The following is a 22,424-nucleotide window of genomic DNA, read 5'->3' on the forward strand; positions in this document are numbered from 1 at the left end:
TTTGTGTGTTTGCTTTTGTAAAGATGCCCGAAGAAGGCTCTGGGGCCGTGGAAGAAACGTCCAGCGTCTCGCTGCCCTGCCCTGGCGGGGTCCTCTGGGGCCAGGGTTGGATCAGGTCACCGTGTTGGCTCCAGCCTGGATGGCACGTTCTCTGGCCCTTCTCTTGGGGATGGCGGAGGCCTGGCGGTAGAAGGGGAGGGACAGCGTGGGGAGCGTTGAGCTGGGGGACCGGTTCTCCGCCAGTCCGCGGGGAAGCGGGGAGGCAGTCCAGCAGGAGTGTGGGGCCCCACGTGGAACAAAGTGCAGGGACGCTGTCCATCGGGGGAAGGGGGCTTCTGTCCTCTGTGCTTAGACACCCACTTGGCTGACACCTGGACAGCAGTCCGGGGATGAAGTGCACTCCAGGCCCCCGTGGTCTCCTGTGCCCCTGCCAGACATCACCAATCAATCCCCGCTCTCTGCTGAACTCAGATGCAGCCTGAGTCCTTCCACACGCAGCCGTCCAGCAAGCCGAAGGGGAGGTCAGAGAGGGCATGCCCGGTGAGCACCCCCTGCACCAGCCCTCCGTCGGCGTCTCCCACACGGGTGTCCCCTGAGCAAAGTCTGGGGACAGTGAGGTGTGTCCTCGGCCGGGGACCTCCCACCACTGAGCACCTTCCTGCCCCCGGCCCGGCAGGGAGGTCGTGTGGAGGCCTGGTAAGGACAGGGAGGCCGGCCCGAGACCAGAGCTGGCCCCCAGGGTCCGGCTGGGCTGTGGGCTCGCCTGGCCCGGCTCGGAGGCTGGACGTACGAGTCCAGGGACCCGGCGCCTGTGAAGCAGCCCCTCCCTGGGCCTCAGGTCCCAGCTGGTGCCTTGGGAGGCCCTGACTCTCTTTCTTCCTAACTTCCTGCCTTGACTGGGCCCTCCTTTTGGGAGATGCCTCAGTTTCACCTTCCAAGGAGTCCCGTGGGATTTCCATCCTGGAAATCCGTTCCTTCCGGAAGGGTTGTGGGCTTGTCTCTGATTTACTGGGCTGTGCGCTGATCTGAAGGCCGAGCTCGGCGGGTTGTGGGGCTGGGGGAGGCAGGTGTCAGAGGAACCCCGCCGGCCCACACTTCTCTTCAGACTCCTGACTGCATTTCCTGCCTTAGCAGGGCCCCTGCGCTCACAGCCTGATTCCCGCCCTCTCCCCTGCCCTGCTGAGCCCCCACCCAGAGGTGAAGAGGGACGACTTCCTCAGTCTCCCCAGAGCACCTGTGCGGCGTGGTCCGTTTCTACCGCGGTTTGCGCGGATGAGCGCGGCTGACCTCTTAGGACGGCCGGGTGGTTGGTGTTCCTGGTGGCCCGTCCCTCACGGAAGAGCGTGTGGAGCGGGGCCTGCGGCTCGCGCGACCCCGTGACGGGCCGAGAGCGTCCTCGTGGGTGCATGTGGCGCCGGGTCTGCTGGGCGAGGGGAGAGGGCCGCGTGAGCTGTTGGCTGTGCTGTGGCAGCCGGCCGAGGGGCTCGGTGAGACGGGCCAGAGAGCTGGCCTCGGTGTAGCCTCCTGCCCCGTTCCTCCCCAGCGGTGGGGCTCGTCGGGGTCCCACCTATCCATCCACCTGTCGGCCTTGGGCACGCCTCCGCCCTCCCTGGCCGGGCTGTGCCCCCTGCTAAATGTGGGGGCTCCCCTGCCCTACCCCAGCTGTCCTTAGGCTCTGCCCGGGCCCGGCCTGGTGGTCACCCCGGGCTCCATTCTTGGGGAGCGCGTGTGGGTGCGTGGCCCTGTGCCCTGCTGATGCGGGGGGCAGGGCCCAGCTGCGTGTGACCAGCCTGCAGCGCCTGTCACCCGAATCCGGGCATCTCCATCGCACTGTGGTGCAGTGGCCGGTCCTCACCCCGGCCGCTGGGGGTGCCAGCGCTCCCTGTCTCCGGCCCGTTTCACGCACGCTCCCGGCCCCTTCGGCACTGGGTCCCCCGCCTTCGTTTCCACTCTCGCTTTCTCTTTCTCTTCCTTCTCTGCCCGCCCCCCCACCGCTGCACGTCCCCCACACTGTGCCCTCCTTTCTCTGCTTTTTACCCCACCACCCCCCGCCTCCAAACGGGCCCTCTGAGTCCCGTCCACGGAAACAGCTGGCCCCTCGCCTCCTTCAGGGGTCCCTGCTCCCGAGTGGATGAGCCCCTTTTATAGGGCGACCAGGTGGTTGCAGATGTTGAGCTCTTAGGGGCTCAGAGGTGACGGGGCAGGTGGCTTCCCGGGGCTCACAGGGGGCAGGTGGGCCCGGAGTCACCTGCCCACCCCCCACCCCGGCCAGCTGGCCTGCGGGTCCGGCCCCGGCGTCCCCCTTGCCGGGAGCCTTAGTGACGATAGCTGGCTGGGAGGCGGAGGCGCGGCTGAGCCGTGACGTGCTCGGGGCTCCTGACGGCACGAGGAGCAGGCAGCGTTCGCCCCCCGGCGCCACCAGGACGGCTGGCCCAGACAGGCCGCCACAGGCAGCGGGCACATGGTGTGGAGGCGGGGGTGGGGGCTGCCGGGACCCCCGCCCGCCCTCCTGGCCTGAGTGGGGAGCCTGGAAGTGGCTCAGTAGCCGGTAGTTTCTGAGGGTAGATGGGGGAGGTGGGGCCCGCCTTCGGGGGAGATGAGCCGCGGGGACGCCAACCGCCCCCGCGGGCGCCGGACGGGCTCCGTGGGCCTGCGGTCCCCGCGCTCAGTGAGCTCAGAAACACAGCCTCTCTCGCAGAGGAGCCGACCATTAACAAGCCCGTGTGGTTCCAGGCCGAGGCCGCGGGCTCGCCCCCACCTGTCCCAGCTGCCTCTCCTGCTGTGGGGTGACAGCCCATTAGCAGGTCCTGCTGTGAGCTCAGTCACCACCAGACGCGGAGCCCGGGCACTGAGCACCCTGGGGTGGGGTTCTGGGGTGAGGCCCTCAGTGTCTTCTTCTACACAGTCTGAGCAGGCCAGAGTCGGGGCTAGAGAGGGTCTGGGGAGCCGGATGGAGTTGGGGGCCAGGGTGAGGCCCACCGAGTTCGGGGAAAGTCGTCTCCCTAGTCTCTTTGTTCTCCCTCCAGAGTCCCCCCTCCCAGTGTTTTGCTTCCTCCCCAGCAGCTTATTCTGGAGAGTGGGGGGTGCTGGTAGTCATTTACACTTTAGTGCGACTTAGCCGGCCTGCTCTGTCTTTCCAGGGGCCTGCGGTGGCCACTGTTTACTGTGTGCCTGTCGGGTACTGGCTCTAGGCTGCACGCTGGATGCTACTGCTCCCCTGAGCCTGGCAGGGCTCCCACCTCCCCCCGTTTTGAAGGTGAGGAAACTGAGGCTCAGGTAAGCAAACTTGCCTGGAGTCTTCCATCAAGCGTGGCGGGGCCGTGAACTGACCCGGGAGCCACCAGCATGATGATGATGACGGCTATTTAGCGGAAAGGTTAAGATTCCCTTAGGAATGGCACCGAAGGCTCGGTTCCTGTATTTTCTGGGCTTTTCGCAGGCTCTGAAAACTGCCTCTGGGCATCTGGGCTGTCCTGGGCCTGACTCAGCTTCCTGTGAGGGCACTGACCCGGGAGGGGGTGGGCAGTCCTGGCTGCCACGCCCCAGTCTGTCCCTGACCCAGTGCAGGGTGTTCTCAGGGCCAGGCCCCGAAGTCCCGCCTTTCCTGCCACTGAGCTCAGACCCTGCTGCCGGGCGTGTCGGGCTGTCCGGGAACCTCTGGGCTGCCTGCCGCCTCGGGCCAGGGGGCCTCGAATGCCACCCCCTCCCCTGTGTCCGGCTCAGATCCCCTCTCCCGTCCCTGCATCTGTCCATTCCCGACCTTTAAATAGCCATGACGAGGTGCCCTGCTTCGCCCTCCGTCGGGGCCCACAGACCCGGCACAGACCCGGCCGCAGAGGCAGCCTTTCCCACTGCCCGTGGCAGGCTGACCAGCCCCGTGGCCCGGCGGGAAAATTGCCAGAGGGCGTTCTGGTGGCTGCAGGGCCGGGGTGCCTGGTTGTGACCTTGGGGACGATGGGAGGGCAGGGTGTAGGGTGGCGGCTCCTGTAGCAGACGGTGGCCCGGCCCCCACCCCTCCCAGGCCTAGCGCCGTCTTTGCGCGAAGCCGTGGCCATTTGAGCCCGTTCTGTGCAAGGCCCGTGGTGCCGTGGCCGCAGAGCCCTGGCAGGACGGCCCTGGCGTCACCCCTGGCCCAGGTCTGATGAGGGTGTGGGTGCCGGTGTGCCAGCGGGGCTGGGCCGGGTCGGGCAGGAACATTCCCCCCGCTTCTCCCTGAGCAGGAGCAGAGCTGCTGAGAGCTGCCTTCTGGCCGCGAGGCATCTTGGTGCTCTGGCTCGAGGCTATTTTTAACCCCAGTGTGGTAAGAGCATTTGTACAGGAACACCACTCTCCCGATCAGGCCCTGCAGCTGCCCAGCGTGGACGCCGAGCTCACGCATCGGCCGGGCCGCTGAGGGCTGTAACCGGAACCCGTCGGCTGACCAGGGCAGGATCAATCTGGCTCCTGTGGCCACTGTGTCCTGCTGGGTTTCTCTGGAAGGACGCCATCCCCACCTTAATAGAACTCCGAGACCACGCCTGGCACCCAGGGGCACGGGCGAGGCGGAGGGCTCGGCCCGGAGTGGGGAGCGGCCCTGACCCTGGCCCCGCGGGGCTGCGAGGTGGGGTGTGGGCTCGGGCCGGGGTCCCCTCAGGTCGTCTGAGCACACGGGTGATTTGGGCAGCAGCTTCTCCGCAGGGACTCTCGAGGTTAAGAGGCCCCGGTTAAGGGGCCGGGTCCCACTTCACAGGGTGTCGAGGCCGCCTGGCCCCCCTGCCGCTGGGGTCTGCCTGACCACCTTGTTTAGAACAACAGGACCCTGGGTGGGGGGAGTGGGGAGCCTGGGGGGACCCCTCGCACCCCTGGCGTGTGGGCTGGGGGGCTCCATGGCTGCAGAGGGTCTGGGACCCCCGCCTCCCGGGGGAAGGGGCTCAGGTCCTCGCAGATGTGAGTCTGTGTCCTCACGGGGTCCTCCCTGGGGCTGCCCGGAGGAGGCTGTGTCCTGCGGGTAAATTACTTCTGCGTGAGGCCGTGACACTCGATGACACTTGCTACGACAGCTTTGGTGTCATCATTGCCCAGCGAGGAGGGACTTAGAGGCTCCACGACCCTCTGATCTCCTTCAGGAAGGACACGCCCACTTAGTGCCATCACTTTTTAAACGGACCTCCACCTACCCCGGTGGGTGCGGCTGGCGGGGTGGGGGGGGACACAGGCGGGAGCTGCGGCTGGGGTGTGGCCGTGCATGCTGGTGTGTGCACGTGTGTGTGACACACCCACAGGCTCCAGGAGGGGCTGGTCAACGGCGGGGCCGCTGGGGAGGGGCCCACGGCCTCAGTGGGGTGAACAGGAGGCTCACCGCGTGTGGTATAGCCTTTGGCACTTCTGGATCAAAAAAACACGGGTACACACTGTCCTTGAAGACTAAAAACCTAGTGGGGACAAGGGTGGTGTTAGTGACAGCTGCTGGCAGAGCCAGCCCCTCCCAGGCCCTCCTGCTGCCCTGTTGTGCCCAGGCCCCTCCTGTCTGGACACCAGCACCCCTCCCCTCCCCCACCCGGGTCTACCTCTTCCGGCACCGCGACCCACCCGGCCGGCCGTGCCCCTCCCTGGGAGCAGGGAGGGCAGGGGCGGGGAGGGGCACCGCCCAGGGTCCTGCCCGCCTGGCGTGGGGGGCAGGCAGACATCCACCCCAACCTGGCAAAACCCTGCCGGGTGGGCCCCTGAATGTGTCAGGCGTCACGTGCTTCATGTGTGGCAGACGTCTCTCTGCAGCCGGTGACCCAGCATCACGGTCCCCTCCCCGGGGGGCTCCGGGAGGCTCAGCCGCGTGCCCACAGTCACCCCCACAGAGGTGCCGAGCTGATGCTGCTGACACTCACGCTGTATTCTCAGCCGCTGTCCTGGGCCTGTGTCCCCAGGGGAGGCGTCTGTCCAGAGGGGATCCCCTCCTTGCCCCACGGTCTCAGTCCCGTAGGGGATCCCGGGAGCACCGTGTGGGTCAGGGGAGGAAACAGATCAACGTGCCGGATGGAAATGTGCAAAACTCCGCACGGCCACCGACAACATTGCCCGAGTGGCAGGGGCACAGGTGGGGCTGGGCCACTGGGAGCCGGCTGCCAGGCGAGTGTAAACGAGCAGGTGCCAGCCAGTGGCCAACGTGCCGCCCTGGTGGGGACCCCCGGGGGCCTGGGGGCCTGGAGCCCCTGGTGCTGCCTCCACAAGCAGAGTCGGAGACCACGAAGGGCCCAGTTTGGGGGGACCTATGACACAGTAAACCCCATAAAAGCCAGCGTTTCTTACGCTACGGGCACAGCCGCTTACTTTAAAGGTGCTGCGTTGATGTCACACGTGGCGTCAGATTCTGAGCGGCCTCCGGTCGACGATAGGATGAGGCCGAGGAAGGGAACACGGGCCCACATCCACGTCACTGCTGCAAGAGGAAACGGTCCGCAGGAGCCCGAGCCTGGAGTCAGGCCCCGCTGCTGACCCTCCGGCCCGGACGCCACGAAGATGCCACCACACCGGGCAGGGGTCAGGCGCGGACGCTGACGCCTGTAGCGACCGCTTCGACGGGAGGCCGGTGACCCCGGCACGCGTCCAGGCTGGCACCGGAGCTGGCTGTGCGGGGACGCGGCAAGCGAGCGGCCGGCGTGAGGCATGGGGGGGGGCGGCCGGGCTGGCGCGGGACCGGGAGCAGCCGCCCACTGGCACCTCGGCCTCTCGATTCCCCCACAAGGGAGCCCGTCGGGAGGTCCTGGGGACTCAGCGCCGCTGAGCCTTGCAGGCCGGAGCTGCCACATCTAAGGACGAGCTTCGGCCACACGTTTCCGGTCTCGGAGGCTGTCACGCTGGGAGCTACAGGAGGAGCCCACCCGCCTAGCGCGGGGCCGGGGTGGGGGGAGGGGGGGCGGGTCCCAGCGCGCAGGGGCTGGTGGGGGAGGACGGGTCCCACTGTGCAGGGGCTGGTGGGGGTGGTGGGTCCCATGCGCAGGGGCTGGGGGGGCGGGTCCCATGGGGGCGGGTCCCAGTGCGCAGGCATTGGTGGGGGGCGGGTCCCGGTGCGCAGGGGCTGGTGGGCGGGGCGGATCCCACTGCGCAGGGGCTGGGGGCCGAAGGTCCCACTGCGCACGGGCTGGGGGGGTGGGTGTGTTCTAGGGGAAGGAGAAAGATCACAGCAGGCCCCTCTTCCTACTTCCGGACTGTCTGCACAGCCAGGGCACAGACCATCTGAGGGGCCGCAGGAGTGCCCGGGGCACTCACCTGACCCTCACGCCCCTCCCCCCCCCCCCACCTGTCCCCCACTGCTGGCTCCTGTTGCCCTGGGGGAGGGGCGGGTTCTGCCAGGGGCCTGGGACACGTGTGTCCCGTGGGCCTGACCCCACACGGCACATCAAAGCTCGCGGACAGCTGCCGGCCCAGCTGTCGGGGGAGGGGGCGGGCAGGGGGGTGGGGAGCACCTGCCAGGAGGATGCTGTGATCGGACCCGCAGGACGGAGGAGCTCCGTCCCTGTTCAGGAAGGAGGCCCACCCGCCCAGGTGGGGCCCCAGCAGCTGTGCTCAGGACTCCACGGACACCAGGTGACTCTGCTATACCCCGCCCCCGACACACTCACCCGGCTGTTCCCCACCGGCTCTCACACCCCACTCCTCACACCGCGCTGACCTTCCTAGGGGCCCCAGGGTGCGGGTGGGGGGCCTTGTGTTTCTGGGTTTGAGTTCTGGGCCAGGAGGTGGTCTAGGCCCGAAGGGGGGCCGCCGGGGGCTGGGCCGGTGCCAGTGCCCTGCCCCCACCCTGCCCCGCCAGCCGGGCACCAATGCGCTCCCGCCTCTGGTCAGTTACAGCTGCTCAGCCACGTGGTAGCTTCCGCTGAAAGTGCCCCGCGGTGGCCAGAGCCCCGGTGGCAGGCTGCAGCCGCCCCCCAAGAGGTGGAATTATGTGCCGTCCTCACAAGACCCCGCGAGGCGGGGACCCGACTTGAACGAGAACCCAGGCCCCTCCGGTACTCTCCCCCTTCAAGATAAAACCGCCATTTCAGGGGGAGGTTGTGCACACGCAGACACGTGGGGGACTTTCATGGCTGGTCACTCTCCCGAAGAGACATGAGGAAGAAGCCCCCCGTCGCCACACTCCAAGGGGCCCCAACCCCTCTCTCAGCCTCCGGGCCCCCTTAGTGACGGCATCACCAGGAAGGCCTCAGATGCTCCAGCCTGCATTTCGGTCTTAGGGTTTCACTGCCTTGGGCTGTAATTGTGTGTCCCCCGAGACTGTGGACCTCCAGGGGCACCGATGGGACACCCACGTCCTGCGTGTGCAAAGCGGGGCCCTCAGTGCTGTCCTTGGGTGGTGGTCAAATGCGGGAGCCACCAGAGAACGTGTCCCCTGTGCATACGTGGGAGGCTGCGCGTCCTGGCAGAGGTCAAGCACTCCCAAACTACTGTAGGGCAGGTGGATGCATGTGTGGATTGCCAGCAGGGCCCTTGGGGTGCGGTCAGAGGAGCCGGGGAGACGGGCCTGAGCCACGTGGCCGCTGGGGCTTCCAGGGACTGAGTGGTTCCATCTGAGGCCCTCTGAGGATCCCGAGATTCTAGCTGGGGCTGGGATTGAGCCCAGGGACTCACCAAGTCCACCCCAGAGGGCAGCCGGGGCCACCGGACATGCGAACCTGGAGGAGGGGCAGGGGCGACGCCATGTAGCCAGGTGGCCCCCCTGGGGGTTGAACGTGCACCCCGCGTTCGGAACGAGATGCTGGGGCGCACGCATGGGCCTTCAGCCCAAGAGGGCGAGTCGGACGCCTGCTGCAGGACAGGCCGGCCTGCGGGACAGAGGCGCCGCTCTGGCCCTGACCCGAGGAGCCTGCGCTGTGGGCCCACCAGCCACGGCAGCTCCGGCCCGGCCCAGACCAACCTGCTTCTCAAGTTCACCTAAGTTCCAGAAGGTGCTAGGAGCCAGTGGCGTGTCACCGTCAGTAAATCCACAGAGAAGGAACGTGCCTCTTGCGCGGAATACGGCAGGACTTCCTTGGAGCCTTTCACAGTTGGGAGAGGACTCGGTGGGAGCCACCTCCACGCGCGAGCCTCCGCGAACCTGCATCCAGGAGTCTGAGGTCTCGACCGAGGTCCCCGGGTTTGACAGCTCACCTGCCCCAGGTGGCGACAGACACAGTAAGTACCGCTCCGAAGATGGAAAGGGGCAGAGTGTGGGGCGCCTCGTAATCCCGGGGAGAGGGCCCATCTGGAGACCGCGGCGGGGCTTCTCCGAGGCCGGCGGAGGCATCGCTGAGAGGCTTCTCTTCTTTACTGGTTTGGGCCCCGTTTCCCGGACTTGGTTTTAAGGCCGGAACTTCCAGGGAGCGAAGGTTTTTGTTGGTTGGTTGGTTTCAATGTTTGTTTACTTCTATGGAGGGGGGGGAGGGGCACAGAGAGAGGGAGACAGAGGATCCAAAGAAGGCTCTGGGCTCTCGGCACGGCTGCGGGGCTTGAACTCATGAACCGTGAGATCGTGACCGGAGCCGAATTTGGACACTTAACCAACTGAGCCACCCAGGCGCCCACAGGGAGCCAAGTTCTAAGAGGCGTATCCCCTGCGGGTCTCGGGGGAGTGGGCAGGCCCAGGGGGCTCCTGGGGTGTGTGTCACAAGCCCTGTGGGCGGCGGTGGGAGGGTAGAGCCCGCAGGCTGCGTGGTCTGGGTGGGTAGAGCTGGATGAATCGTTGCACGTTCTGGATGGACACCCCCGTGAAGTCCTGACTAAGGCTGCCTTTCAGGAGGTCAGTGCTAAATAGCTCTTTGTGATACCTGATCCCCTCCGTGTACTCGGCACAGGGATGAAAATGTTATTTTGCTTCCCACCCTTTATGGCTGCATTAATGAATGTTTGCATATTGAAAACATCGGCGATAGCCCCAAAGGTTGTACGCTAACCAGCACGTCCAACTAATATTTTAAAAATATTTATTTATTTTTGAGAGAGAGAGAGAGAGAGACAGAGACAGAGTGTGAGCAGGGACAGGAGAGGGGCAGAGCGAGAAGGAGACACAGACCTGAAGCAGCTCCAGGCTCCGAGCTGTCAGCACAGAGCCCGACTCGGGGCTCGAACTCACCAACGGTGAAATCACAACCTGAGCCCAAGTCAGACGCTTAACTGGCTGAGCCACCCAGGCACCCCGCGTCCAATTAATTTTTAAAGAAGTTTTATTTTTGATAACGCTGTTGGGATCAAGGCTCCTGAGATGGGTGTCCTGGCCTGAGCCCCGGCCTGAGCGCCCACATGCCAGGCACGGGGAGGCTCCTGTCCCCCTCTAGGTGTGGCCACACATGCGATCACGTGACCCACCCAGTGGGACTGAGGCAGGCCTGGCCTCTGCATCAGGCAGCTGGCTTAGCCTGGTAGGGCCCAGGGCATCTGCACAGGTGGCCTAGATGGCCCCTGACCTCAGGTCCCCTAGGCCGCTGGCCTTGGCTTCATTCATCTGTTTGTTCACTTGACAAGTATTTAGTGACCACCTACTATGTGCTGGCCCTCCTAGGTGCTAGGGAGACAGTGCTGGGAAAACCCTGACTCTGTCTGGGGCCCGGGGCAGGACACATGACCACACAGATAAATGGAGATGTTCATGGACCCACAAACAGGGGAGGCGGCTGGGTGTGGGGTGGTGGAAGCTTCTGGGGGAGAAGTCATTTAACCTGGGGCTTGAAAGGGGGTTTCTGAGAGCAGGGAGGGACCTGTGGACTCTAGGCCTGGCCTCTCTGGAGCCGCTGCCCCCACACTGGCGGGGTCTCTCCCAGCCCTGCTCCCTGGCCCCCGGGCTCCCCTCACACAGGCCCTGGCTGTTCAGGGATGTTGGGGCTGGTGGGGGGCAGGAAGGGGTGAACGCATAGCACACAGACCCTCACCCGCCTGCTGGCCTGTCAGGTCACTCAGGCCTTGGCAAGAACCAGAGTGGGCGGCCAGGCCTAAGGCCAGAAGGACGGCTTTCCTAGAGGGGGCAAGACAGCACTGGGCCTCCCGACGGCTGTGAAGTTTTTCTCTGTTGTACTTAAGTTCCTTTAAAAACAGTTTTTTTAAACATTTATTTATTTTTGAGAGAGACCGAGAGAGAGGGAGACGGGATGTGTGGGAGGGGCTGAGTTGTCAGCACAGAGCCCAACTCGGGGCTCAAACCCATGAACTGTGAGATCATGTCCTGAGACAAAGTTGGACACTTAACCGACTGAGCCACCCAGGTGCCCCGATTAACTTTATTTTTTTAATTTATTAAATTTTTTTAAGTTTATTTATTTTGAGAGAGAGAGAGAGGGAGCAAGTGTGCTAGGGGCAGAGAGAGAGGGGAGAGAGCGAATTCCAAGCAGGCTCTGCACGATCAGCGCAGAGCCCGATGTGGGGCTTGAACTCACAAACCGTGAGATCATGACCTGAGCTGAAATCGAGAGTCGGACACTTAACCGACTGAGCCACCCAGGTGCCCCAATTATAACTTTATTTTTAAAGAAGTTTTAGGTTTATAGAAAAACTGAGTCTAAAATCCAGAAAGTTCCCACGTGTCCCTCCCCTACGATTAGTATCTTGCGTTGACGTGGTGTATTTGTCACAACTGATGAGCCAATATTGACAGATTATTGACTGAAGTCCACGTGCGCCTTGGGGTCACTCTCAGCGTCGTGCGTTCTGCGGGTCTGGACAAACGTGCGGTGACGTGCGCCTACCTTCACAGCATCGCGCGCTCTAGTGTCACGGCCCCGAAACCCCCCGAGCTGCGCGTGTTCATCTCCCCGCTGCCGTCACCCCCACCTCCCGCCACCCCGACGGCCACTGACCCTTTACGTGTCCCCGGCTGTGCTTTTCCAGGAAGTCGTGTGGCCGGACTCACGTGTGGGGGCTCCTCAGATCGGCCTCCTGCCTTAGTGACGAGCGTCGGAGGCTCCTCCCTGCGTTTTCGCGACCGAGAGCTCGTTTCTCGCGAGCACAGAGTAATGGTCCACGTTGTGGATCTACCACAGTTTATCCGTCACCTTCTGAAGGACGCCGTGGTCGCTTCCAAGTTCTGGCAGTCGCGAGCACAGCCGCTATACAAATCCGTGGGCAGGTTTTTGTGTGGACACGAGTTTTCGACTCGTGGAGATAAATCGCAAGGAACACGATGGCCGGCTCGTCCGGTGGGAGTATGATTCGTTTTGTAGCCAAACACCAAACTCTCCTCCAAAGCGGCCGCGCCATCCTGCGTTCCCGCCGGCAACGGCCGAGCGCTCCTGCCGCTCCGCGCCCTCGCCAGCGTCTGGGGTCGTCAGGGTCGTGGGTTTGGGCCCTGGTGACAGGCGTGCGTGGTGCCTCGCTGTTGTGATTTGCGTTTCCCTGACGACCTGTGATGCGGAGCGCCTGTCCCCGCGCCCGTCTGCATCTGTGCGTCTTCTCCGGTGAGGGGCCTGCTCGGGTCTCCGGCCCGTTTCTAATCGGGTTGTTTTCTTGCTGTGGAGCGCAGGGTTCTCTCCGTACTTTGGATGACGGTCCTTGACCAGGCGTTCATTGTGCACACGTTTCTCCCGCCTGAAACTTGTCTTTCGGTTCTTACGAGGATCTCGGGCAGGGAAAACGTGTTACGTTTCAGCACAGACCAGTCCGTCGGGTTGTCTTCCGAGGAGTCATCTTTGGTGCCGCGTTTAACGAGTCACTGCGCAAACCGGTCCCCTGTTGGGACGTGGTTTTTCTGTAAGAGACGGAAGTTGTGTGAGTGGTTTGCAGCTCTCTGCTCCCGGGCCTACTTAGATTTATTTTTTGTGTAAGCCACAGCGCACTGCCCGCTCGCCCGGGGCACGAGCGGGCCAGTGACACGCTGAACTGGGCGGGACACGTTGAGTGAAAATGAAGCTTCCGCCTGGCAACTTCCAGCCACAATTGTCCTGGGACACGAGGGAGACTCCCGCAGCAGGATGTTCCCTGCCTCACGTCACTTGTCGCTCGTGGTGCTGCGGGACCACCGGCAGGGCTGGGGCCGCCCCCACGGAGCAGGTGCCCCAGAGGCCTGCAGCCTGGTAAGACCCAGTCTGACGAGGGCAGAGGGCACGCAGCCCGGGCAGGTGCATGAAGGGGTGGGGGGTGGGGTCCAGGCTTCCCTGCAGCGGCCCGAGGGGCTGCGGGCACCGGACAGATCGGCCCCCGTGCTTGCCGGAGGGGTCCCTTGCTACATTTCCTTGTCTGTCCAGTGGGCCGATCCCCTCAGCTCAAGGGGGCTGCACGTGTGCCCCCCCAAACTCCTTCCTATGCTGGAATCGTAACCCCAGTGTGATGGTGCTAGGAGGTGGAGCCCTCGGGAGGGGTCGGTCGTGAGGGTGGAACCCCCATGAGTGGGATGAGTGTCCCAACAGAGGGAACCCCGGCGAGCCCCCCGCCCCTTCCACCGCGAGAGGACACGAGAGGAAACAGCCGTCTGCAACCCCGAAGAGGCCTGCCCGGGCCCGACCGTGTCCGCACCCCAGAGTTGGGCCACACCGGCCCGGCCAGCTTCCCTCTGGCCTGGGGAACGCACGGAGGTCCTCTCGGTGACGCACAGGCAGGGGACAGCGCTCGTGTCTCGTCGGCACCAGCACCCGTGGCGGATACGCAGGGCGCACCTGCTGCTGCCGCTGGGACAAACCGCCAGACCCAGCGGCTTCAACCGGAGATTTGTCATCGCGCAGTTTAGAGGTCAGAAGTCTGACACGGCCACCCTCCCTCCCCCCGGGCTAAAATCAGGGCGCATGCGGGCCGGGTGGCTCCTGTGGGCTCCGGGGGCGCATTTCCTCTCCCCTCCCTGCTGCTGGAGGCGCCCTTGGTCTTCAGAGCATCTCTGTGCTGCTCACGCTCCTTCTCAAGGACCTCCGTGGCCCTGAACGGGGCTCCCCTGGATACTCCAGGGTCATCTCCCCACGTCAGGGTCCCTAACCACGTCTGCAAAGTCCCTTCTGCCACATGAGCTGACAGTCACAGGTTCTGAGGATCAGGACGTGGGGGCCGTGGCTGTGCCTCCCCCCTGGGGACGCGGTGACCCGTGACACACAGGTGGCTGGGCCAGGAGGCCCCCCTCTGAGCGCTGTGCTAGCCGCACCCGGCCTCACACTGGTGTTTGCGTCGGCTCCCAGGAGGACTCGGTGTGGCAGCGGTGTCCCATCTGCAAGGCTTGTACTCAGATCACCTTGCCTGGGCCCAAGGTGATGGCTGGGCTGACCGTGGGCCCGATGGAGGTGCCACAGCCCGAAACAGACGGCGAGGGTCTGTGGGGGCGAGGGGGCTGCCGGGGAACCTGGGCCGGGTCCGCACGCTCGCCTCCCTCCCCGGCACTCGGCTGCGGGAACAGGCGCTGGTGGCCGCAGGGCAGGTGCCCGAGGCCTGAGTCCCCCTCACGTCCACCGGAGGCAGGGCCCTCAGCCCTGGACCTCCTGCCGCTTCCCTTCCCAGAGCTCCGGGCGAGGGGCATCGGCCCACCTCCCTCTCCTCGGGGCGACTGCTGAGCAAGCCTGTGTCCCAGGGCCCTCCTCACCTTGGCCAACCCGAGCTCCAAGCACAGCCCACGAGCACAGCCCCCCTGGTGGACGCCGGCCGGGCCTGCCCAGCATGGCCCTGGGGCCTCCGGGAGAGGCACTGCCGTCCGATCTCAGGTCACAGGTGGGGAGGGCGCCGTGAGAAGCATCCCTCTGCTGAACGCAGAGACAAATTAATAGGCTATTTTTTAAAGCAGTTTTAGCGTCACGGAACCATGCCGTGAGCCCAGAGATTCCCCGTACGCCCTGCCCCCCACGCCGCCACCCCACCGTCAGCACCCCCACCAGCAGGCATGCCCATGACAGTCCATGAACCTACACGGACGCGTCGTCATCACCCAAAGTCTGCGGTTCACCTTAGGCGCGTCTCGGGGCCGTGCGTTCCGTGGTTCTAGACAGACGTGTAGTGACCCGTATCCACTGCGATCGTGTCTCACACGGTATCTTCACGGCCCTGGAATCCTCTGCTCCGCTCGCCATCTGTCCCCCCCCCCCCCCCCCCCCAAGGCAAGCACTGGTCTTTTTACTGTGTCCACAGTTTTCCCTTTTCCGGAAGGTGGTTGACTCCACGCAGTGTGGAGTCCCCACTGGCCGCGTTCGCTTAGTAACACGACGGGAGCCTCCTCCGCACCCTCATGGCCCGAGAGCCCGTTTCTTTCTGGCCTGAGGAATAGTCCGTTGACTGGTGCACCGCGGAGTGTTTCTTTGTCACCGGCTGCAGGACAGCTTGGTTGCCTCCGAGCTCCGTCAGTCGTGGGCGAGGCGGCTGTGCTCAGCCCCACGCAGGGCTTTGTGGGGTGGGGGCTGCTCTGGACCCACGCGGCGCTCAGTCCCAGGGCTGTGGGGCGACTCATGTCCCTGAAACGTCCTGCGTGGAACTCCTAACACCCAGGACCTCAGAACGAGGCCTTATTTAGAAATGGGGCTGTTGCGGACGGGAATTAGTTAAGGTGAGGCCGTTAGGGTGGCTCCATGACTGGTGTCCTTATAGGAAGGAGACATCGGGACCCAGATATGCGCACGGGGAGGGTGCCGGGTGCCGATGGAGACGGAGAGCGTGCGATGCCTCTGCCGGCCGGAGATGCCTGCAGCCGCTGGACAGACGCCTTCAGAAGGCGCCGGCCCTGTGACAGCTTGGGCTTGGGCTTGCGGCCCCGGAACCAGGAGACGATCCACCTCGAAGCCCCGCGTCTGCGAGATCGGTTACGGCGGCCCCGGGACACGCACGCCTGGCGAGCACACAGGCTCTCACCGCGAGGTCGCCGCGCTGTCGCGCTGTGCGCGGCGGAGGACACGGGCACAGGCGAGCCCCCCGGGCCCCCCTCCCCCGGCTGTGTGCCCACCGCACTCCCTGCAGGCGCCCAGCACCCGCCCCGAAGCTCCTGGAGAGCAGCAGTTTGTGCTGCGAGGGCAGGAGGCTGAGCCCCTGACAGTCACCCCTGCCACCGCCTGTCCAGGCCGTTAGCAGCCGACGAGCCGCGAGGACTGGTTTCTGCAAGGAGAGCAGCCTCAGCTCCCTGTGTGCTCCTCCAGTCGTGCAGCCAGGTCTGCGGAACCCCCTTCGTCAAAGCTGCAGCCCGAGGAGGGACCGCGGTGGACAGAGAGGCCGTGGCCAGCCCTGAAGTGACCTTGTCCGCGGGAAATGCCCTTCGTGATGTCACAGTCAATTACCGCCAGGGAAAGGCCAGCGGCCCAGAGAGTGAGCCGTGCAGGCAGACCCTGCTCCTGAGAGCCGGGCACACGGGGGGCTGGGGTGCCAGCGCTGTGCTGGGTTGGGAGGGTCCGGGGGCTTCTGGGGGGCTGCCTGGGGGGTTGAAGTCCCTTTTCCAGGCCTTGGTGGCTTTGGTGAGGAGCTGAGAAGCGGGACGCAGGAGGTCACCACTCTGCGAGGGGGCATGGGCCCAGAAGTGCAGCCCATCCCTCCTTCCTGGCCCAGCCGGGCCGGTGCCGCTTGTCCTATGGGGCCAGTGTCACCCTGGGGTGGGGTCCCCCACAGCCTTAGAACAAAGAGTTCTTAACCTGGTCTCCACCCCACGTGGCCCCCCGCCCCCGGCCGCCCCCCCCCCCCACTCTTTCCATACTTTCTGCCTTGATGGTGGTGCTTGGAGGTCTTTGTCCCCCCGGGTCGTGCCCAAGCCCGGCCCCCCTCGCACTGGCCAGGCACTCAGAACATCTGGGAAACGCAGACCGCACCCCGTGAGGACCTCTGACTCTCGGGACTCTGCTGCCGTGACCCCATACACCGCGGAGCCCGCCCCGGGAGGCTGGCACCCTTGAGAACATTACTAGCGACTCGTGTGAATCGTGTCAGGCGTTGGCTCTTCAGGGCACTGACCCCCCTCAGCCGAAGAAACGCACAAGCCAGTTTGCACCTGCTCTAACCCAGCCAGGCCCAGTGTCATCAGCCGCTAGTATTTTATTTGATAGACGGGGAAACAGGCACAGAGGGCCTCAGCGACTTGCCCGGGGACCCGGAGCAGAGGCGGGGGCGGACGCTGGGGTTCAGCGCTGCCTCCCGGACCCAGGGCCCCCAGGGTGGCGATCTGGGTCTGCCCACCCACTACCCTTGGTTGCGGATGGATCAAAGCCCCGTGTCCCCGGCACCACCCCCACCCCGGTGGTCTGGGAGGTGACCAGAGGCTGGCTGCTGATCAGATAAAGACCCTGTTTATCGGCAACAAACGACTTCTGGTTTCACCTGTCAACCAGTCCTTGGCGGGCCTGCACGCAGAACTTCCCCGGCTCTGTGTGCTCGGGAACCGGCCGCAGGACCCACATGGGGGGCCTGGGGGGCAGGGGCATGTCTGGGGGTGCAGGTGAGGGGCAGTGAGGAGTCCCGGGGGCCCCGGTGGGGATCCCCCAGTCCTCGTGACGGGACCTCGCCCTCCCCCCGAAGGCACTGTCTCTGGGCCTAAAACGAGAAGCAAGTCTGGGCTTTGAGATGTGGTGCCCGGCATCCAGCACGTGCCCAGTGAGCGTTGGCTGCGCCTACGGGAGCCCCCGCTTCCCCCACGCCTGCCCGCGATCTGCCCGCCTCTGCTCCGAGTCCGGGCGCCCCAGTGACTCCGAGGCCCTCCCCAGAGCCATGCCGGGGTCAAGACGGGGCTCTCCTGCCACCCGACTCTGTCCCCTCGGCTCTGCTGAGTGGACTTGGCCTCCGCTATTTTCCTCCTCTTCGTCCAGGAGACGCCCTCAAGGAGCTGAGGCCACGCGGACGCGGTCCCCACCCGAACCTGGGCCCCCAACCCCAGGACGAGTCACAACCTTTATTCTCCTTCCCTCCCAAGTCCCTGAGGGGAGCTGGGGGTGCAGGGCGGCCCTCGAGACGCAGCTGAGCCCCTCCAGCCGCGGCTCCCCGTTTCCTCACTGTCGCCGGGGAAGCTGGGTCCCCGGCACCGGCCTCACGACAAGCGCCTAGACCCAGGCCCGGCAGGTCCCCGGCAGGGCCCTCTGTTACCAGGTAGTGCAGTTTGATGTTAAAGTTTGAGGCAATGCTTTTTAAGCCCCTGTTTATTTTGTTACTCGACTCGGTCTTGGGAGACACATATATCTTCAAGGGACGCTTCTGACACATTTATTGGAGCAGCTAATTAAAAAGCTGGACCGGGGCTGGGCGAGGGCGTTGTCGCCACATTTGATTACACCTCCAGAAACCACCGCGGGTGATTGGAAGTTACTGGAGAAATGGTGGCTTCTGGGGGGCGAGGGAGGGGGCGTCTCCTGGACGCACCCCGGTCTCCCGACCCACGGAGCAGCGGCCCCCTTGCCCGGCCTTCAGTCTGAGGGAGGACTCCGTGGGCCTCCAGCCCTGGGAAGGCTCTGTCAGCGCTTCTCCAGGCCAGAGAGCGGCCCTCAGGGGGCTGTGGGGTCAGGCCCCAGGGAGGGGGGGTCTGGGGGCGAAGGTGGGTGGAGGAGAGAAAAGCCCCTGGGCTCAGGGAGCTGGAGCCCGAGGCGTCACGGGTGGCTCTCCCAAAGTGCATCGTGGGGCCTGCGAAGGTGTATTGCTGGGGTGGGTCTGTCCTGGGGCCTGTGGGTCCTCATGCTCCGGCGGTCAGGGGTGCCCCTGGAGGGGCCGGCGTGCGGAGGCCCCTGGAGGCCTGGGCCACTGTGATCCAGGCGGCCGAGGGCGTCTCAAGTCACTGACTTTCAAAGGGCCGTGTCCTGCTTGTGGGCCGGACTCTCCGTGCTGGGTCACCACCCCAGGACACCGGAAGGTGGGCAGGCGGAGGCCAGGGAGGGGCGGTGGCTGTAGGGTTGGGTACAGGGGGCAGGCACCCGCCTCCCTCGGCCTGAGGGCAAAGCGACTCCAGCGGCCCCCTCCCCCCACCCCCCAGAACCTCCCAACACCCGACTCGACTTGGCTTCTTGGAAGAGGCTATTCTTGGGTCTACCCAACAGGTGCCGAGCGTGGAGCTCGAGTCTGCACTGATGTCAGCCTCCCAAAGTGTTCTGGTCCGATGCCAAGGCTGCCTCCGCCCCTGGCTGGACAGGTGCCCCCTGGGCCTGCGGAGGGCCGGCTTAGCCCTGGCCTGGCTCTGTGCGGAGGGCTCCCCGCTGCGGCTGGCGGCCAGCATCCTGACGCTCCCGACTCAGCCGGGACTAGGGAGGACCGGGGACCCTAACGTGGGGACGGATATCACCTCCTCTGGGAAGCCCTCCGTGTCTCCACCTCGTCCTGTTCCCACGTCACTGCTGGTTCAGAGCCGGGTTCTCTGGAGGAGGCCTGGGCTGGGTCCGAGCTGGTGCTTGGGTCCGGTTCTGTGCTAGGCCCCTCCTCCGAGGGCCGGTGTGGTGACCGCTGACTCACGGAGGAGAGTCAGAGCCCCCGAGAGGCTGGGTGCCCTATCCCAGCACCCCGCAGAGCAGGAGCTCAGGGCAGACTCCGCAAATGTCTCCCGAACGAGGGGACGCGTGAGTGTGCACTCCGCCTCTGTCCGCACGAAGGGAGCACGGGGGTCCCTTCGAAGAGGGGCCGGTGCTGCTTCCGGGAGCCCCTGGTTCCCGGGGGGGGGGCTGGATTCCGCCCCAGTCTGCGCCCCCTCCTCTGGTTCCCCTGCTGAGGAAGCAGCCCTCGGGCCTGGAGGCAGCTGGCACAGGGGCGGGGTCTCGATAGTTCACGAAAGCACAGGGAAGGAACCAGAACGGAGGCCAGCACGGAGGCGGAGGGGTCATGACGGACAGAAGGAAATTTATATTTTTTGGCATTCAACTGCCTCCGCAGTGACATAATCAGAAGGTTTTTACTGACTGGGCAATAAAAAGAGCTCATAACCGAGAAGGCGCGATGCTTCGGCGGAGCTGGCCGCAGGCTTCACAGCCTTGGCGAAGGTCACTCGTGGGGCTCAGAGAGGCTGCCGCGGGGCTGGCAGGAGCCCAGGAGGGAGGCTGGGGTCAGTCCCGGACGGTGGGCGCAGTCCCCCCTCCCACGCGGCCCCGCTCGTGGGCTGAGGCTGTCCACCTCCGGGGCTCCGCCAGCTCCTCTGTCCGTCAGGCAGTCACCCCGGCACCAGTCAGCTGGTTGCCAATGTCGCCTCCTCACATCCAGGCGGGGTCGCTTCCCGGGGGAGGGGTCTTGTGAGGACGAGGGTCCCTGTTGAGCCGAGAGGCGGCGGGGGCCGGGGGGGGGGGTGGTGCGACGAGCTGCACAGGCTTCCAGGAAGGGGTTGTGAGGCCGGTGGGCACAGAGGCGGGGAGGGGGCGGGGGTCCCGGCGCCTGCCCTCGGATGGAACCTGCAGCGGCAGTCGCGACCCCCGGCTTCGCCTTCCCCGGGGCGGGATCGCGCTGCCGCCCAGAGCGCGGAGCAAGGAGCGGGACGTGCGTTACCCGCCGTCTGCGTGAGAAAGCTGGGAGCGTGTCCGTCGCGGGGTTTCTGAGCACCGGGCCCGGGAGACCCCCGGAGGGGGGCGCGGCCGCGGCCCGGGGTGGGAGGGTGGAGGAGGGGCACCGGCTGCCCCGGGTCGGGCAGAGGTGCCGGCCCCTGTGGCGTGAGCGGCGCGCGCCCACATTTTACAGTTTGGGGTTCACTTGGCCTCCGTCTTCGATGCCGTGTAACGAACCACCACAAGCCCAGCGGCTTAAAGTGCCATCCGTTTATCATGTCGCAGTTTCTGTGGGGCAGGAGCCCCGCGCGGCGTGGCCGGCTCCTCTGCCCGACCTCGCCGGCTGGGGCTGGCTTACTTCTGAGGCTCGGGGCCTCTTCCCGGCTCGTTCAGGGCGTCAGCAGCATTCAGTTCCTTGTGCGTGTAGGACTGAGACCCTTGTTGTCCGGCTGTGGGCCAGGGGCCACCTGTAGGCCCTTGCCACATGGCCCCCAAAGGTAGGTCGCTACCTTGCCATTGGCTTCCTTCTCTGAGACCATCAGGATGGCGTCTTTCCGATGCTGTTCCTTTTGAAGGCTTTGCCTGATTAGGCCAGGCCCACCCAGCAGGTTGCTCTCATTGATGAACTTGCAGTGGCCTGATCAGTGCCCTAATCTCAGAAGTGATTTCCCTGCGGCCCCTGCCTCTGCTCAAGGGGAGAGGATGACAAGGTGTGCACTCGAGGGGGACGGGATTCTGCCACCAACAGGTGTGTGTGCGAAGGAAGTTGAGGACTCTGAGCCCTCGTTCCCCAGGAGGGAGGGCTGGCCGGGGAACCGCCACGACCTTGCGTTGATGGAGATGGAAGGGTCCCAGAGGCCGCCCTAGGGGACCTCTCAGGCTTTGCTGCCCTCTGACCCCAGAAGGGCTTCCCTGGGATGCTCGGATACTGAGCCCGAGTTCCCAGAAGAGTTTTCTGGTGGGAACCTTAAACTGTAGCTGGCGGGTCCCCCACATCCAGGGGACATTCAGTGTCTCCGGCCTGCTGTGCCTGTTAAAGCTACTTGAGGACGCAGATTCAATAATTTATCAGGTCACATAATAAATTCAAGGAATATCTCCAAGGTTTTGAGAACCCGAATTTGACTTCCTCCGGAGTTTTACGATCAGGCAAAGGCATCCATCAGGACCGAGCCGAGATCCATTTGTTAAACGGGACAGCTCCCTTCAGGCGGGCTAGTTCTCAATGTCCGCAAAGCCGGGATCAGGAAAATCTGTGTTGTCAAGAAGGCAAAACGTCCTCCAGACATTCCACGGTGTGGCCACCCCCAGGCTTGGGGCTTCCATTTCTGGCTGCTTAGAAACCGGGGGCGGAGGCAAGCGGGGGTGCTCCAGGCGAAGGAGGGGTGGATTCCACTTGTGGCAGCCCGGGCAAGAGGCGGCTGTCGGGGTGTGCTCGGGCTGGTGCGTGCCGGTGCACGTTCGGTAGGTTCTGTTCTGGGGACCCAGCCAGGGGGAGCCCTGAGCACGGGAGGCAGGAGGGGTTGCCCTAGGCCAGGCGCTGGGATACCTACCCCCGGGGGAACGTAGGGTCCGATCATGAAGGTCAGCGGGGTCCTCACTTCCTAACAAGACCTGCCTGCCGAGCCGGGAGGTGCCCACCCGACTCGTGTTAATGAGAGGCAGAGGCGGGAGCTGGACCTGGGGTGCAAGGCAGGGGCAGCCTCTCAGCACGCAAGCAGAAGCCCGACACACCGTCACCACCATCACCACCGCCGCCATCATCTGAGGTGGGGACTGAGGTGGATCGATGGGGTTCTGGGTGAGATGGAGATTTGTCAGCGGCTGGGGGTCCTGGGGCTGGGCCAGGACCCCTTTGGCCCCGTGGGCCCTGTGTGAGTGGGCAGGCCACCATAACGCTCCTGAAAAAGTCAGGGATAACGAAAGAGAAGGAAACTACCCTTGGCTTCCGGGGATGGGCTCCTTGTGGAGGGAGCAACCTCTGAGGCTCCAAGGGCTCCATGAGGAAGGGGACATACACTGGCCACAGGCGCCACGGGGGCCCCGCCTGGAGGACTTCTGGGGGAGCCCGGCTGCCTGGCCCTGTGATGGCACCCCGATTTCCCGACCCCC

The sequence above is a fragment of the Panthera onca genome, chromosome A3, assembly GCF_046562875.1.
Source record: "Panthera onca isolate mPanOnc1 chromosome A3, mPanOnc1 haplotype 2, whole genome shotgun sequence".
Lineage (NCBI taxonomy): Eukaryota > Metazoa > Chordata > Mammalia > Carnivora > Felidae > Panthera > Panthera onca.